The sequence below is a fragment of the Schistocerca gregaria genome, chromosome 6, assembly GCF_023897955.1.
Source record: "Schistocerca gregaria isolate iqSchGreg1 chromosome 6, iqSchGreg1.2, whole genome shotgun sequence".
Classification (NCBI taxonomy): domain Eukaryota; kingdom Metazoa; phylum Arthropoda; class Insecta; order Orthoptera; family Acrididae; genus Schistocerca; species Schistocerca gregaria.
The window spans coordinates 365,509,662-365,522,008 of NC_064925.1; the positions used below are offsets into that span (position 1 = coordinate 365,509,662).

Here is a 12,347-nt window from a genome sequence, read left to right on the forward strand (position 1 = left end):
TTTTCCTGCCTCTCTTTGGCTAGTTTCTTATGCGAAAATTCGAACTTCTTCTTCCAGCTAATGGAGATAGGTTGTCACTCAGTAATCCTACGCTTCCTGCCACAGACCTATCGCACTTCTTATGTTGGTAATCATGAAAAGATCTAGACTAATACAAGAGCAAAATGCTGTAAGATAGTATTTATGTCAACAGAAAAGATTTGTCAGTGAAGAGAAGAGTCAATAATGTAGTTCTGTCTCAATCACTATCCTTTTAGAACAAACCCTAGAACTTCGAGATTGGGAGGCAGCGCAAAGACACTCACACCTTTTCGGGAGGCGAGCGGTTCAGATACAGCCTTGTAGATTTTTGTTTTCTATATTTTCCCTAAGTCAATTACGGCGAATTCTGGAGCGGTTACTTATAAGCAAGACCAATGTAAAATTCTTTCTCTGTCCTTCTCTGTTACTACGATTCTGATCAATGTCCTATAACTTCGATATCGATGGACAAGATCTGTCTTTTCTTCCTTCCCTGGAGCTTTGCTAATATTATTCCGGTATTCACGAGCTATTAATTTCATGTCCTACAATATTAGATGGTGATTATATATTTACTCTGCTTTCGTAAACTTCATAATTTATTACGTTTGTCCATAAAGACAACGTCAAGACGGCGTTGTACAAACATTATTTTTAATTAGCTGAGCTACCCGGCTTCGCTCAGGGAGTTGATATGATATTGTGTCGTAAATGGAATAAAAGGATAAACTTTAAATATAACAGGCAAAAAATATTCATTGAAAACATATTCTATTTACAATACTTGTTGAGGAATAAAAAATAATTTCTTGAAAACATGTTATAACTATTTAGAATATTTTTTTATAAATGTTGGGATGCAGGAGGACAGTGAAGGGTATCTTCAATCAGAAAGGGTCCCAACAGTCTGTAATAAAATGATATGCATTAAATATGAAGAAATACTCAGCTTTCACAAGTTCAATAAAATATTAAAATCCTGTCTCTGTGCCTCTGAGGTATGTCTATGTAGAGCTCAGAACTGGCCTACGGAGCTTAAGTCCGGAGGACAGCTCAGTGCTCCGGTACTTAACGAGGCATCGACCAATCGCTGTCCACACGTGTGATGCCCATGGGTTGGCAGCAGCGCCTCCTGGCCGACCTCGGTGTTGTTCGCACTGCCAACCCAAACAGCTGCTGCACTACGAATGTTTCGAGCGAGATTTATCGACCGTGGTGCGGTTCTCTCTGGAGTCCTTATACGGAGTACATATGTACAAATATTTCCAATTTCCTACTCGAGAGCAAGGTGCGTGTAGTTGACCGTAAGACAAGCAGGAGTCTATGAGGTTGATGCCGCAATATTATAAAGTTTGTCCTTGCGCTTTGTTAATTGTAAAACTGTAGGCTAATCTGAATGGAAATTGCAGTCTTTCAAATTGGAATGGCACTTCAGTAAAGATCAGTGGTATCCTGGGAATAAGTAGTGAGTGTCCTTTCTACTTTCCAGTCATAAGTTCGGCTTCGATGATGTTGTTCGATAGCTTTGACGACCGTCCTTGTTCCATTACACATTTTTGCCGAATTAAGATTTCTAAGTAGTATGATCAGAGATCAAATTTTAAGTCGAAGGCAGTGTAATGGTGTTCCTGGTACTTGCAAAGAGTTCACAGTTTCTTCAACGTTTACTATCGTGTCGATCGATTTGTATGCTCTCTCTTCACCGGTAATTTTTTTATGTTAAAGCTGATATCGTCGACACTATTGTTTTTAATTGCCAAAATCGTCTTTTTGAATAGCCAATCCAGATTGGTATATTTGTGAACAATGTTTGGATAAATTTGGTAGATGGGTTAGTTTTCAGCAGTGACTATGTTGCAGAAACCACAATTGAATTTTATGAGGTCGGTCGTCTGGTCAGTAGAATATGTGCCTTCACCTGTTTCTAAAAGTTGTTGAGCAAAGTGTGCTGTTGTTTCGTCTTTCGGTAGTTCAACTCTCATATTTTCTGTTAGTCGCAGTATCTTATGTGCAGCCAGAAATGTGACTTTTATAAGCATGCATCGATCTCGTCTGCTGGTATTGACTTGGGAATAACTGGATGTGTTAGTCGAAAATCTCCTGAGATTATGAGTAGAGCTCCTCCCATCACTTCAGACACTCCTCGCAACTCTTGTAATGTTCTGTCCATGACTTCGAATGACCTTTTATGTACCATTGTGCATTCGTCCCAGAAGATAATTTTAGGTTACTTCAGAAGTTCACCCCGTCCAAATGCTCTTGAGATTTAACTTGTCAGAAATTGTTCTTCGGCTATATTCAACAGTAACTGTAGGGCGGAATGGGCAGTTCGTACTCCTTTCCTAAATGTGGCTGCAGTGCCGCATGATCTCAGTGCGTGTGCGATGTGTTGTTTAGCACATATTTCCGCCAACAATAGATTTATTAGAAAAGTTTTCCCGGTGGCGCCTGCTGCGTCCAAGTAAATAGTTTCGCCAGTCTTGTTGTCGATGCAGTGCATGGTATAGTTGAAAATTTCCTTTTGATTGACCCTGAGGAGTGGTTTCTTGTGAACAGTCTATTGAAGTTACTTCGTCGATGTCGTAGCTGTTTTCCTTTGTAATTTCGTAGTTTAGCACACTGATAGCATCTTTTCATCGCGCTTGCATCCCAAGTTGTACTAAGGTCTGGTTGTTTATTGCTAAACAGTTATCTCCTAGGCGAATGATTGTTTCATTGAATATGTCGTCGTTGAATTCGATGGTCAGTTCATGATGAGCTTATCGGATTTGGTACAGTATGTCATCACTCATACTCTCTTTGAAGGAGTCCCATAGCTGTTTAGGATTCGATGGGTTACATGTTATTAGAAGTGTGGCGAAGATGTCTCATTTGTTCAGCTGAGGCTGTGAGTGAGGCTTCGTGTAGTTTTAATTCCCAGTGGTCCTCGTTATCCAGTAGTCCTCAGCGTTGGCATGCTTCTCTGTACGTCTGGCAGAGGTAACCGTCAACAGTTTTGAGATCTGTGAAACTTGTTAGTCCCCGTGCTTCGTATAGCAGCATCTGGAGACAGAAACATTCGGCGTTATTCGGATGTACAGTGTATACTCGGTCTAGTGCGCCAGTCTTAATCATTCCTGGAATTCTTTGTTTTAGTCGTTGAAATATTTTTCTTGTTGTGTTCCGCATGTAATAGGAAGGGATGTCGACATATAGTAATATTTTCGAGAATCAATCCGTTTAGCACAGTTGGTAAAAAACTGTTAATGTGTTGTGGGGTGGTTCGTTTGCAGTTTTTCTCGCGGTGTCTTTTGTGGAGTAAACTGTCTGTCCATTTTGAAAACGTACAGTTGGTTCGCGTTCGTGTATGAGAAAACCGAAAATCCGACACTCTGCTTCGATACTGTTGATGTATTTTCCCATTTCATACATGAGGATCTAGTCGTTTCTATTTTGTAGTTCTCCGTCTTTGGCTGTTTGAAATACTGTCATGACACTGCCTTTATTCACAGACTTACAGACATATTTGATGGATTTCACTGAATAGCAGTGTTCTACGTTTATGTGTGCTTGGGGCATTTTGAAAAGTAGTGTGCTACCCATTGATTATTTATTTCCAGTTCGTCACTGCCTCGTATTCGTGTTTTTGCTGTGATCGTCTTCAACATATGGGATAGCCATCGACTCCAAGTATGGTTATAGATATTTTTTGTGCGTTTTCCATAACTGGTACATGGCAAATTGGGATTTAATGGTCCGCATGGTCCGTAAATCATATTTCTCATAACTATGTCGTACAATTCCGGATCTTCTTGTGGATTGGAAAATTCAGCTTGGATGATTTTGTCGGTATCTGTGGGATGAATTCTGACGTGTAGCCTTATGAGATTGCCTGGTGAGGCAGTCCTCGTTTTTACCATTTTATTATGTACATCCATCATCCAACGGTTCCAAAGATGTAGGATTTTGTGATGAGTTCAATAAATCTCATTTGTTTTTGCCGGAAAACTCGGGCTATTATGTTGTGTCCATTCATGGGGGCTTGTCTGTATCTTAGTTGTTCTTTGATTTCTGGCCACGACGAGTTGCACGTGAATGTTATGAATAGGTCAGGTCGTCCATATTTTCTTATATAGGTCATGGCACGTTGAGTGTATATGTGCATATGAGTCGGACTCCCTATACATGATGACGGTAAGTTTACCATTGTTCCAGTATCATCAATGTTTCCGTCATTTATGACTGCGTCTCGATAATGAATGTATTCTTCCGTGCATAGTCTTATGTAAAGAATGAGTACCGTTTCCACTTTTGGATACATATTTACCGGTAATTGTTGTAATAAACAGCGAGCGTTGAGAATGTGATTGTATGTTTCATTGTCTTTGATCACTAAGCAGCAAGCTTAAAACTCCTTGGAAGTGACGTTTTTGTTTGTAGCTAGGCCTGTTTCAGGTTGAATTTCTTTCACATTAAAATGATATCCTCCTTCTCCGTGGGGAAACATTGATGGATATTGGAGGACATCACATGAACGCTGTGTCTCCGCAATGCGTTGTACTCCTTCTCATCTTCGTTGTACAATTACGTCACGGCTTGTGTTTTCATTGAGACAATTATGATGGCGACTTCGTCTATCTGAAGTGCATGAAATCGACGTTCGCGTTCTCCAGGTGGTCTTTTGTCGGCTCGAATTATAACTTTATAGTTATCAGAAATCATTCGGTCTAGTGCTGTTTTGAATATGTGAATCAGTCGATATTGTAAGATCCTTTGTACATCTTGGACTACTTATCGTCTCAGTCCACTGAGATTTGTGCAACGTTGATCAATTTCTGTTTCTTCATTTCCTATGAAATGTACTTGCAGAAGTTTATAGTCTTCGTTGGGTAGCGGTAATAACAAACCCAAGTTGTGAAAGATTCGTCCTTGGATGAAAAAAGCGTAATCGATTTCGTCTCTGTTAGAGCTGATCGAAGTGACACCGAAAGAAATCATTTGGCAGTAGGCACTCTTTCGTTGGTCATTGTTGTGGAATGCTTCATTTGTTAGGTCGTAAAGTTTACTTGTCCTCGTGATAGCTTCTCGCACTTTCATGTTTGGCTTGAGCCTGCACTCTTTTATTACTAGATTGTGTCGCAGTTCTCGATTCTTCAGTCCGTTCATGTAATCGTTCTGCGGTTTCTCTGCTTCTCACGGTGCTCATTGTCGTTCGCTGGGAACTTAAGCGTGCTTCGCGCTAGTCATCTGTTTCGTTTTTTCTTTGTTCTTTTTGTTTTCGCCGTTTTGCTTCAGAACTGGCAAGATCTCCTCTTTTACGTATGGCACACTTTACACACTTTATTTTCAATTTATATCCATCTTGATCGTTCGGGGACTCGTTTAATTTTATAATACATGTTGATTATGTCACTAGTCTCTATTGGTCACAATAAGATTGGGTTTTTATGTCACAGAAATTAAAAATTACAATGACACTCGGGGAATCCTCTCTTGTTTCCACTTATCATCAGCTGTATGGCAGATCGAAATAACACATTATCTCAGACTTCAGCTGTAAGGTGTGTGTGTGTGGGGGGGGGGGGGTGAGATATGAGGGGTTTGATGCTACCTTTACAGATATTGATATAATGATTTCTTCATCCCTAGTTTCCACAGTACAAACGTGACAGCTTGATTGTTGGTGTTGCCATTTTTGTTCATTACACTGTTACTATCATAGCACGCAGGACAGCGCAGGCATGGCTGTATTTTTGTTACATTCGCCTGAATATTATGTCTGGTTTGCTTTAATGTTACACACATTGTGTGTTCTCCACGTCATTCTTTAAAAGATCTCATAAACGTTAAGATTGCGTATGTTGCTACCTGAAGTATCGCCGTCTATGAGCTGGTTCACGAGAGCAATGAGTATTCTGTGAAGAATATAACTGAGTGACTGTCGTTTAAAATGTTGAGGAAATATTACAGACGGTGGCATTCCCAGTTTCTCGACCCAGATCTCTAATACCGAAAAGAACATCCATGAGGTCTCCATCGCCTTACCTATTGCATTGCGTGCATGAAGATAAAAATGGATGGAAAATTTGTTAGTTTTTGGTTAGTTAATTAGTTTCATGTTACAGGGATCATTTGTATGACTAATCGTAATGATGTGGAAGAATCATTTTACGTTCACATTACATATTCATTTGCAAATATGGATACATGCTGGAAATTTACAAGTGTTTTTCTTTTTTTTTTTAAATACACATCTGAATTAGTAATTCCTACCCAGCATATTTTAAAAGCAACAAGTTTGCAGTCTGCAAGACGATTTATATCATTGGGTAGGAAATTAGAAGTGTTGGTGGCAGCATTCAGCATTCCTTTTTGTGCTAAAGACAACCCTATTGCTGAATAATGAATATATTTTTTTCTTTTGAGATTGCATTCATATACATCTTTGCTTCTTTTGAACTGTGGTGGATTATGTTTGAAGCAGAAGTAAAAATGAAAGATTTTCTTTCTCAAAAATGAGTTGCCCCAGAACATTATTGCATATGCCATTATTGAATGAAAACACACAAAATATATTTACGTTCTAATTTGTCCCGCCCCAAGATTTACAATAATTCGAAGTGCAAATGTTGCTCAACTAAAGTTTCTTATTTAATTTTTTAACAGTTCCAATATGCGTCCTTTAAGTTTAAATCTCATCAGTATGAACACCTAAAAGTTTTGAAATTTCCAGTCTAGTTATTATTCCTCACCTTGTGCTAAACATCAGATGTATAGAACTGAATATGCTGTGTCTTTTTGAATTTGAGAGTGAGACCATTTGCAGAAAATCTCTCAATAATACTTTTAATAACATTATTTACCATTTCTTCTGTTGCTGTATGTATGCTAGAATTGATTACAGTACCAGTGTCATCTGCAAGAAACTAATTCTGCTTGTTGTACGCTCAAAGACAGAAAAAGCGACGCACTATGAAGGAATTTCCGAATGGGACGGAAATCAGCGTCTGTTATGTACATATACCGATATAAGACTAGGATGACTTCCTATGAAGGGCAAGAAAAGTGGGAGTAGAATGTCGTCGACGTACAGCTGTGGTGCAAGGGTGCCGTGGGTGACAACCAAGCAGTCCTGTTATGAAAAGCAAAGCATCCCTCCTGATCGTCTGGCCATATGGCGGGCGACAGTGAGGTTGGTACCCCACCGCTGTCCGGGGCGTTTCCAGACCAGTCTTCGACGGTCATCGGGGCTCAGTTCAAAGCGGGACTCATTACTGAAGACAATGGCATATCGAAGTCGAGGGACATTATCCAAACAAGCGGTGTGCTATAAGGAGAGCCGAACAGTCCGGTACTATTTTATGTAATGACAGCAGATATCGGGCAAACTACAGACACGAGAAACATAAAACTGCTTATATAGATCATTCTCTCCAGGAGCCAACAAGACATACAACGATGCAGGGAGACCATCAGAAAATGGACACTAGAAAACTTGATGGAAATAATGAGCACAAAGACAAAATCAATGAAATTTAGGAGTAGAATATGAAAGATAGACCGTCTCAGGTGTTGGATAAACATTAGAATTCGTATGCAGCTTCAAATACTTGGGAATAAAGCTGCAAACAATTGGAAACACTTTTTCTCTGGATACTATACAAGAGCGCGTGACAGCCGCAAAAAAGACATTTACGACATCCCCAAGGTAAGAAGATAATCTCTGCTAACTCTGGTAATACTGATCAAGCTCAATTCAGCTAATATGGACCGATCTGACGATTAAAAACGTCAAAAAAAATCTAGAGAATATTGAAACCACATTCCTAAAAAGAGTTCTATCAATCTCAACATTCCTAAGAAATAGCTACACTTACATAACAGCGCAAGAATCTTTCTTCAGAGAATGTATTAGCCAATGCTTCAATCTTTCAGAGACGAAAGCATACGAACGACACAACAATGCCAGGGTGGTACAGAAGGAAGTCATGGAAACAGAAGGGGTGAATTCAGATACCTGGAAAGAATCGAGCTTCCAACTCCATCACCTGTACACGCATTTTGCCGCCCATGGCTTTCACGGGAAGATATGGCAGAAAGGATCATATCACGACTCCAAGCAAGGCAGCATCTGTAAACTATGCAATATGCCTTGTCCCAAATAACTTTTAGTGAATTGTGAAAGCAGAACTTAACCACTTAGCACATTAACAAAAGACTGTGATGAAAGCATGACTCAGCTGAATTTGTGTAATAAAGTTATTATAAAATGTAAGGGCTCAGCCGGGATTTGAACCCGGGACCTCCTGCACCCAAAGCAGGAATCATACCCCTAGACCACTGAGCCGGCCGGAGCGTGTGCTGTAATGGCCGGCTAACCTTCACTGCCAACAGATACATTCAAGCGCTCGCGTGACGATTTCTGAGTCACGAAACAGCGTGGGTTTCTTAATGAAAGCTGGTTCGCTAGCATACACATTTGAACACTTTCCTCTTCACCATAGGAAAGAAACAATGGCATATTTCCTTTACCTAATCGTCACAAGGTCTTTCGATAAAATTGTAGGAGTCGTATGATTCTTACAGGCGATTTGTGAGCGACCTTCCACAGAAACGTTTCACTGGGTTCACTGGTGCAAAGATTGGCAAATTACAGTACTTTCAATCTTTAGCAATTTTCACAAAATGCAAATAAATGGTTTAATAACGATGAGTCACTACTGGAATCAGTCAATTCATAAAAAAGGACCTAATTGTAACCATTTGTGGGATTATCAAATGGATTAATCGGCACAGTCATAGGTTAAGCAGGGAGCAGACTTCGGTTCCTTGGCAGGATATTGGGAAAATGCAATCTGTCTACAAAGGAGAATGCTTGAAAAGCACTTGTGTAGGCTTACTATAATTTTGCTCAAGTGTGTGGTTTCTGTAGCAGATATGACTAATAAATAGGACTAACAGGGGATGTTGAAGGTTCACAAAGAAGGGCAACACGAAAAAATCAGACTGTGTAAATATAAAGTATGGAGTCCCACGGGGGTCAATTCTTGGGCCACTAATTATCCTAATCTACATTAATGATCTGCCAATGACAATTAATAACAGAACAAAAATAGTAGTGTTTGCCGACAATGCAAGTATACTCGTAAAAGGACCCAATCCACAATGCAACATAAGCCATGACAGTCTCTACTCAAGTACACAAATGGTTCACTGCAGATAGCCTAACCGAAAATATTTCAAAAACCAATATGATACAATATATGACAAAAAATAAAAAATATAAAGTTCCTGAAATACATGTTAACCGTCACAAAATCAATGACATTACACAAAAAAACCTAGGTATCCAGATAGACAGTCACCTAAGATGGAAAGAGCACATTAATCAGCTGGTCAAGAAACTTGGATCATCGTGCTTTGCACTAAGAGCTCTCCATCAGTTAGTGGACAGAGAAATAATGTTGTTCTCATATTTTGCACATTTCCATTCTGTTCTCTCCTATGGCATAATCTTCTGGGGAAATGCTGCAAACGTTGAAAAAGTCTTCAAAATACAAAAACGAGCATTGAGACTAATATGTGGGGTCCCTAATGGTGCATCTTGCAGAGGTCTCTTCAAATCTCTCAGAATACTTACCGTCACAGGTCAGTATATATACTCACTAATGTTATTTGTAGCAAATAACAGGGAATTGCTTCAGAAAAATTGTGACATCCACAACCACGACACCAAGGCTCTGCAACTCTCACTAAAGTACATAGGGGAGTTACTGAGTCAGGTATAAAGGTCTTCAATGAGCTCCCTATCAATATGAAAAAGGAAACAAATAATGTACAGGTTTTCAAAAGAAAAGTAAAATTATTCCTCATCGAACAAACTGTCTATAAAATGAATGAATACTTAGAGTTATAAGGTATAAGAGTGGGGGAAACTGCTTAAAAAAGAACTCGCTTAAAGATAAAGTTTGATGCTGTTACTTGTAGTTTAACTGAAATTGTGGTGATAAAATGTTAATTTATCTACATGATTACGAGAAAATGTGAATTCCCATGTATCCCACACTCTTGAGCATTCACATAGACCTCTTCTTAAGGAATGCAGTTAAAATCTGTATTTAAATCATGACCATGAAGCCAATTACCTGCTTATATATGTCAGTAGCATGAAAATATGCACTATTACTTATTCTGCTATTTTAAACAGTCACTTAAACTGTTTTTGGCATAATGCAGGCTTTAATACTGCGTGCATGTAATTGTTCTTGGTAAATAAACAAATGTCTGTGCAATGTGATGTGTAAATGTTCATGTACTACTGTAATTGTATCAAATGACTTGTCCTATATTACTTGTACACTGGTCGTATAATATGTAATCAACAGGACCAAATACACAAACAAATAAATAAATGGATATAGGTTTGTTTGACCCATGAGAGAGTGTCATGGAACTGCTGAAAAATCTGAACTGTTAGCCTCTTCAAGATGGTGACGACTGCATCTTGACAAAACTAAATCGAATTTAGTTCCCTGGTCCCATTGCATGATCTGCTACTGCTGACTTAATTTTTGTGTAGACTATGTATGCAGACTAAAGCGACGAATGAGAATTTCTATGAAAGGAGGCCTCCTCTTCGTTGGGCAGATGCGCTAACCACTGCCCCACTCTGGCTCAGTAGCTTTACACAACAGCACAGACTATTCTAGCACGCCTCCCTCCCTCAATCTAAACTCACATTCACACCTTAGTCTGCTTGGTATTCCCCGTAAATTTAAACAGTACAACAGAGGCTCTCCAACTGCACTGGAATTGCACCTGAGCATCGAACGAAGAAGGGGATCGTACCTGAACCCCAGGCGTAGGTACTTTTAACCAAATGAAAAACTATGTGGTTGCAAAGACCTTTTCAAGTTTGAGACCACGTAGATGTTGGAGAGCCTCTGCAATGCTATTCGAGTTTATGGGGAATACCAAGGGGACTGAGGCGTGAATGGGAATGTGGATGGAGGAGGGAGGGTTGCTAGTGTAGTACGTGCAATTGTGCAAAGCCAGTATGCAAGGGTGGTATAGTGGTTAATGAATATGCCTGGTGAGTAGGAGACCTGGGTGCAATTTCATTCGTCGCATCAGTCCGCGTATATATATACATCATAGATGCTGGGCACTTGAAAAGGCCTCTGGAACGATATAGCTTCATTTAGTTAATTTGTGCAGTCTTGACACTTGGTATTGCATTCTCTAAGCAAACTACCCCACGAAAGCCTAGCTACAAAACTTCAAGAATCAGTATTAAGCGAGGGGATATGTGATTACACCACTGCGCGGCCTTAGGGACCGCGTAGACAAGATTGAACAAATAACAGCGCCAGGGCCGGTTTAAGGCCCAAAGCGACAAAAGCCACCACTTGGGGCGCCACGCTGAGAGGGGCGACCAAGTGCAAGATCTTATGCAATGCAGATCAGAATTAGTAGCGAAAACTGACACAACTGAAAGTGCACGAAGGAAAAAGAGGTGGGTGCGGGGCGCCAGATGAAAAGTTCTCGAACTGGCACTATACAGTGTGGACAGAAAACTTACGCAGTCATTCTTCCCGCGCTACATACGTGAGTCACTGTGGTTTGCATAGTACGGATGTCGATGTAGGTGGTTTTGGAAGAATTCAAAGTAAGCTCGAAGGAGACCACGGTTTATATGAATAAAGTCCTCCTAGCACATCGTCTAATTACTGTTGTTACAATAAAAGCTGTAATTTAGTACTGTCGCGAAGCGCCATTGTCCATAATGAGCAAAACACTGAATCTGAGAAATCTTTTTGCGATATTCTGTAACTAGTGTGGACATTAATACGAAAGTATATGGTGTACAACGTTGCTTCCGCCGTTTGCCGATAGGTGACGATAACGGTTAGCAGCGGTCGGAAGAAACAGATCGCAGGCGTCAGGCAGTCAGCCTGGACCTCGATCAATATAACCTCATTCAAACATTATTCGATTCGTGTCTGCATCATAAAGTTGTTCTTGATTGAAAATGTCAGTTTACGAGCGTAATTCTCGTCATTCGCGGGAGGTGTTACTGTTTTGTTTCAGTGTGAAGAAAACAACGCCTGAGTCTCATCAAATGCTCTCAAGTATGCATGGTAAGGACGTTATTAGTGAACGAACGTGTCGTGAGTGCCTTCAGTGCTTCAAGAACGGTGATTTTAACGTCGTAGACCGGCATAGTGGTGGAAGAGAGAATGTTTTCGATGATGCAGAATTGGAGACATTGCTGGGTAAAGACTCGTGTCAAGCTCAAGAAGAATTGGCACTATTAGTGGGAGAGACACAGTAAGCCATTTCAAAAC

The 12,347-nt window shown here is 40.0% G+C and overlaps 1 non-coding gene across 1 annotated transcript; it reads right to left on the reverse strand.

The window, feature by feature from the left end:
• Positions 1–8,275: 8,275 nt before the first annotated feature.
• Trnap-ugg (transfer RNA proline (anticodon UGG)) lies at positions 8,276–8,347 on the reverse strand. The gene has a single exon. It is a non-coding gene; the product is annotated as a tRNA-Pro (tRNA).
• Between the last annotated feature and the right edge of the window lie 4,000 nt (positions 8,348–12,347).